The sequence below is a fragment of the Xenopus tropicalis genome, chromosome 1, assembly GCF_000004195.4.
Source record: "Xenopus tropicalis strain Nigerian chromosome 1, UCB_Xtro_10.0, whole genome shotgun sequence".
NCBI classification, from domain to species: domain Eukaryota; kingdom Metazoa; phylum Chordata; class Amphibia; order Anura; family Pipidae; genus Xenopus; species Xenopus tropicalis.
In genome coordinates this window covers 9,768,142-9,775,087 of record NC_030677.2, presented here as the reverse complement: position 1 = coordinate 9,775,087, position 6,946 = coordinate 9,768,142, and positions in this window count along the sequence as shown.

Below are 6,946 nucleotides of genomic sequence, written 5' to 3'. Positions count from 1 at the left end.
TGGTTTTAGAACTGACTTTGGAAAAATAAATCTGGCAACTCTGACCCTAGATATATATATACAGTTTTGACCCAAACAGTTTGGTTTTTCTAAGGCCTGTTCGGGTCTCAACTGGCCAAAAATGTGGTTTAGTTATCATTGAAGGGGACCTGTCACCCACACATAAAAAGCTGTATAATAAAAGTTTAAATTTTAATAAAATCGCCCATACTTGTTCTAAATGTATTTAAAAATCTGAGCTGTCAATCATATATTGCCTGCCTGGCCTCTATGCCGCAGGCATAGAGGCGGGGCAGGCAATATATGATTGACAGCTCAGATTTTTAATTACAATTACTTTAACTTTCCATTCAGCACTTCCTAGATATCCCCCCGATGGCAAATGCATAAGATTTTGGGGGGATACAAAGCTTTGCCTTAATAACAGTGATCACAAAATGGCGCCGCCCTGCTGGCTGTGACTGTATATTCCAAGACTGAAGGGAACAATAATAATAATGTATACAGTGTAAGTAAATTTTATTTTGTTCAACTAACATGATAGAAAAGGATTTGGAATTATTTCTTAGGGTGACGGGTCCCCTTTAAACCGGACATCCTCGTTTTTCAAAGGGCTGCCCACTTCAAAACTTTTTATTTCTCATTCTAATGACCATATATTTTAAAGGGGAAGTACACCTTCATGTTGAATTTTAGAGGTACACAACAGGGTGTTAAAATTCATAAAAGAACTACTGCACTATATTAGTTTTTGTTAGTTTAGTTAGAGGTTACACCACAAAATGGGCGTGACACCTGGGGGTGTGGGCGTGGCCAAGAAAATTCTCCTTACACGCGGCAGAACATTCTGTCCCTTTTTTCTCAAATCCAATTCTATTTTTGGCCACGCCCCACCCCCAGATGCCACGCCCATTTTTGTGGTGTAACGTCCGGCCCTAGGGAGGGGTAGGTATTACATTCATGCATTTGGTCAGTTTTCAGACAAGTTGGAACTCATTTTTCCTGAAACTTTAACTCTTTCGATAGCAACACTATGCCCCTGCAGTGTGACCACAGACACCAATCAAATTCATTTCTCTCCATACATCCCACCCCCGCCAACTTACACTCAATGGGGCTGATTTATAAAACGCACGCAGCGCAGAGTGATTCACACAGTGAGAATATTCAACCCGCGTGGGTTTATAATGTATTTAAAACACAAACATAATTGCATACCTCCCAACATTTTAAACATGGAAAGAGGGACAAAAATAATTGCTTCACGTAGCACGGCCACGCCCATTTGTTTCAGCCACACCCCCTAAACACCACTCCCATTTGACTAAATTTGTCAGGTTATTTAAAGTTTGAACACATTTCTGGGGGTTTTGGGGTCTTGTTTCATGTGTTCTTACACTGTTTTGCTAATGAAGGTGAACTTGCCCTTTAAGCTTCAAAATCTCAGTCCCCCCAAGAGACCTGTTTAGCTTATTAGTTACAGTTGTATGCAGGGGGGCTTTTTACCTTTCTGGGCTCTGCCAAAAGCTACTTATTTAATTAAATGTGAGAAACAATGTATCTAAGTGCAGCTGAAGCTCCTTATCTTTCTGGGCTCTCTGCCAAAAGCTACTTATTTAATTAAATGTGAGAAACAATGTATCTAAGTGCAGCTGAAGCTCCTTATCTTTCTGGGTTCTCTGCCAAAAGCAACTTATTTAATTAAATGTGTGTCTTTTTTAGCTTCAGTGCAGGAGATCAAAGGGAAATGAGGGACTTTTCAGTAAGAATCCGGAAACTGGCGCCTGAGCTGTCAAAAGAGGGACTGTCCTGCGAAAATCAGCACAGTTGGGAGGTATGTAATTGTGAATTTATATTCATGTTACAATTCTCCCTAAGAGCTTTTTAAACACGGCATAATTGCAAATTGCAAATATTTATGTGTACGCGCTGCGTTCAAGTTCCGCCACTTTGCTCGTAGCGGTGTTAGAGATCTAACAAAACATCAGTCCTTCGGCTAAGAATGCCCCACTTTCTCCTTAAATCTCACCCTTGTTGGCCTTCACATTGAGCTCTGCAAGGGTCGTACCGGCTTCTGCAGGGTCCACCAGGACTACCGCCCAAGGCACCTCCAAATGGGCCCCCACCACAGCCTTACCTTTTTACTTGTCTTCGGCGCATCAGGAGGAGGGAGATCAGACAGCGCTAGAGGGCCATGGGGACTGGGTCTGGTCCCACTCGGTGCCCCACTGGCTCAGTCCGACCCTAAGCTCTGCCACTACCCTAATACCCCCAGCAGGTGGCGCCAGCCCCACACTGCATTAGGGATTTTTGGAAGTTCACTAGCATTAGAAATAAAATCCACACATATTGACCATAAGATTGAAATCAGTTGCACATGTATACGCTGAATTTCCCCTTGCTTCCTTAGCATCAACTCATATCTACTAATGGGCTTCTACCTCTCATAGTTTATTGTGGGTTCTGTAAAGGTATACAAGAACAAAAACTTCGCACAAGAAAGAGTGGGTGCACAGTGTGTTCAAAGGGATTACCAATATTAAACAAAGAAAGGTTACACTTTTACTGGCACACCACTGAACTTACAAATAAAAATATGTTTATTTAAGTTTATTTAAAATCACAAATTCGTTAAAACAATAGAAAAAGAAAGGAAATAAAGGGATAAAAATTCCTACGCAGTCTTTGTACCTAAGTATGAGTTCGTTCAAAACCAAAGGAATTGTAGGTTTAAATCGCTACTATCCCTACTGGATCGGGTATGAAGGCTAATAAATATGGCAATATATGTTGCCAAAAGCCTTACAAAAGGTTCTGTAAAGGTGGCCATACACGGGCCGATTGTAGCTGCCGATATTGGTCCCTTGGACCGATTCGGCAGCTTATCGGCCTGTGTAGGGGCAGGAATGGGGGGCATGCCTGAAATTGGCCAGATATCAATCGGACAGGTTAAAAGATTTAGTCGAATCGGGGACCGCATCGGCTCGTTGATGCAGTCCCCAACCGATTGCCCCATTGCCGCCATTATAATTCGATCGTTTGGCACCAGGGCCAAACGATCGAATTAGCCTACATTTTCCCCGATATCACCCACCCGTAGGTGGGCATATCGGGAGAAGATCCGCACGCTTGGCGACCTCGCCAAGCGAGTGGATCTTCACGTATATGGGCACCTTAAGGCAGAAATGATATTCTCAGCTCTCACAGTGATTTGTGAGATTACAAAAACCTTGTGCAATGCTTGTGTGTGTGTGTGTAGTGGGGCAGAGAGGATGTAAGAGTCTCCAGAGATTGCCCCGGGGGCAGCCCACAGACTCATGTAGAAAGGGAAACATGCTTCATGCTACTGCTGCCCCAGTGTAACACATATGTACTAGGGCGTAGGGCTTGCAATATACAACATTTACAACAATTTGGCCAAAGCAGTGAACTATCCAAAGGAACAAGTGTATGGCCCAGTCTTTTATGTTACATAGTAGATGGTCTGGAGAGAAAGATATCCGTATTTATAACTGATGCTTAATTTACTCACATTGTAAGCTGGTCAGTTGGCTGCTATGGAGAAACATGGATATGGGTAAATATAATAATGTGAAGGGGTAGCTACGAGGATGCGCGCTTTATATGAAAGGCTACTCCGAAGAGTAAAGAGACCATTATTGCTTCCCGGAATAATCAGGGTAATATTTATAAAAATATCATAACTATATTTACTTTTCTTTTTGGTCAAAGAAAAGTAGAAAGAATATTTTTTTTTATTTAACAAAACATCTTATACAAAGTCTTACCCTTTTCATACTTAATGCACTTACTCATAGCCCCCATAGCTAATCACTGTATTAGGGCGAGAGGGCGAGAGCCACTATGTATGTGGGTCCCTCTTTCTCTAAGTGAGCGAGAGGCAGAATGGTTTCACCTTCAACAAAAAGTACCAGTGTCTCTTTAACCCTTTTACTGCCAGCCGTTTTGGTCAAAGCGGAACTTGTATTGCCAGACAGTTTTTGAACATTTTGCACTGTTTCACTTTAGGGGCCTTTCCAAGGGGGGACATTTAGTTTACCCAGGAAAACAATATATCATTTTTTTCAGAACAACCTAAGCTTTCAGAATATGGTATAATTTTTGTGTAATTCCAATTCTGTAACAAGATATAGGCGTCTAAATGTTTAAAAATGCAAAAAAAAATCAAATTTTCAATAATATAAACACACATACCAGAAACAAAAATTATTTTATGCACAAATATACAACTGATTTGGAAAGTCCCATGTCTCCTGAACGTGCCAATACCAAATATATATAGTTTTATGGAGATTTCTCACTTGTATAGGTCAAAAACTCCCAGCAGTACACTACCAAATTTCCAAAGCACTGCTACAGAAAGCTGCCAAAAATTCCACTAACAGAAGGTTTATCCCAGAAAATTGTACATTTTTGGAAAGAACAGATTCTGGGGAATCCAGAATAGTTAGAATTGTCTGTCTGCTCCAAACTATCAAGTCACAATGCTTTCCTAAAGTTATTGGTTTTTATCAAAATTTGTGATTTTTTTTAAAAAAAAACCCTTTCAAAGCTTCCAGTCTATAGTATCTTATCTCCTGCAGGTCATAAAGTAATCAAATAAAACACCCTAAATATGGTCGCCAGGGGTCCCCTGAACAGTTTGATGCCCAATATGTATAGGTTTACCTAAGCATGTGGCATGTAGGGGCCCCAATGGGAACATACCCCCATATGATTAATCATTTCTGTTATTTCAACTCCAGCAAAATCAACACATTTACATCATTATATGTGGGATAAAGCTAGTAAAAAGTACGCTCACCCCAGAAAGTCATATATTTTTGGAAAGTACACATCCCCTCAAATCTAAAATGGGTACCCATGTCTTTCTACTCCAAAGTACCAAGCCACACAGCTTTTCTAAAGTTAGCAATTTTGATTTCCCAAAATGCCCTCAAAGCTTCCACTTTGCAGCATCTTATCTCCCACATAGTGTTAGGTACCAAGATAAAACACCCTAAATATGAATGCCAGGGGTCCACTGAACAGTTTGATGCCCAATATGTATAGGTTTACCTAAGTATGTGGCATGTAGGGGCCCCAATGGGAACATACCCCCATATGATTAATCATTTCTGTTATTTCAACTCCAGCAAAATCAACACATTTACATCATTATATGTGGGATAAAGCTAGTAAAAAGAACGCTCACCCCAGAAAGTCATATATTTTTGGAAAGTACACATTCCCCCGAATCTAAAATGGGTACCCGTGTCTTTCTACTCCAAAGTACCAAGCCGCACAGCTTTTATAAAGTTAGCAATTTTGATTTCCCAAAATGCCCTCAAAGCTTCCACTTTGCAGCATCTTATCTCCCACAAAGTGTTAGGTACCAAGATAAAACACCCTAAATATGAACGCCAGGGGTCCACTGAACAGTTTGATGCCCAATATGTATAGGTTTACCTAAGTATGTGGCATGTAGGGGCCCCAATGGGAACATACCCCCATATGATCTATCATTTCAGCTCCTGCAAAATCGACACATTTACATCCTTTATGTGGGATAATGCTACAAAAAAAGTACACTTACCCCAGAAAGCCATATATTTTTGGAAAGGACACATCCCCCCGAATCTATAATGGGTAAACATTTTTTTTTCTCCAAAGTACCAAGCTGTAAAGCTTTCCTAAGTTTGCAGATTTATATGACATTTAGAAAATCGCATAAAAATGTTGCAATTTGCCGCATTTATCTCACACAATTTCTTGCGTACAAAGGCAAATCACCCCAAATAGGAACACCTAAGGTCTACTGAACAGTTTGATGCCCAATATGCATAGATATACCAAAGTCTGTGGTATGTACTGAACCCAAAATGAAAATAGCGCATATGGATTTCTCGCCTGCCAGCTCAGCTTTTGCACACAGAGCCCCCTTACAGCATATTATGTGCAGTAACCCCCCCCCCTAACTATACAGAGACCCCCAGAAAACCATATATTTTTGGAAAGTACACATTCTGATGAATTCAAAATAGGTAAAGTTATTTTTGTACACCAAAGTTACACCTGGCAAAGCTATGCTAAAAACAGATTAGGAACACTTATACAGGGATAAAATGCGATAAAACCACAAAAATTGTGCAAATCAGTGAAACAACAAAATAAGTCACATGACAGTGTAATTAGTGGTCAGAATATCTGATCCAATAGTCACGCTGTCAAAATAAACAGTTTTTAGGTAAAAGAAACTAAAAACAAAGTGGTAAAATGAAAAAAAAAAACAAAGTGTTTGTGTATACATGTGTGTACATGTGTAAAAGTTGTGTGACACAGGATTTCTTGTCTCCTTTTTTGTGAACATGTTCATCGGTATCAGACTTCCTTCTCTCAGAAAAACCTTTCAGGGCACAGGCACGAGTCTGCTCAGTTTGCTTCCCTCTCCCTTCTCCCCCTCCCATCCCAACTCACTCCCCCTCCCAACTCTTCGTAATCTGAGCTACTGGCAGCAAGAGCTGCAACATGGAAGCTACTGAGACCGAGCTAAAATGGCAGCTGCTATCTTAAACAAACAGAGGGAGCTTCTAGGGCTGTTACTCAGGTATGGTAAAGCTTTCTGCAGAATACATATAGTGTTCTGGCTAATCTATTGGCAGTAAAATGGCAAAATGTCTTTCCTTCTCCTTTAAAATAGATATACCAGCATTCTTATTGTGAAAATCAGTAGCCACTGGCCCTGCGCTGTCCATCAAGCCCAGGAAAAACTGGATTGACCCCTGAAAATGGGGTGGTGGGGAGGCAGGTTGACTATGGGATATGGGAAAACTGATTGTATTTTCTACCTTCAGTTTTATAAATAAGAACAAACAAACAAAAACATTAGTTAGTTAGTTTAATAGCTACGGTCTACATAGACTTTATTTAACAATACATTGATTTA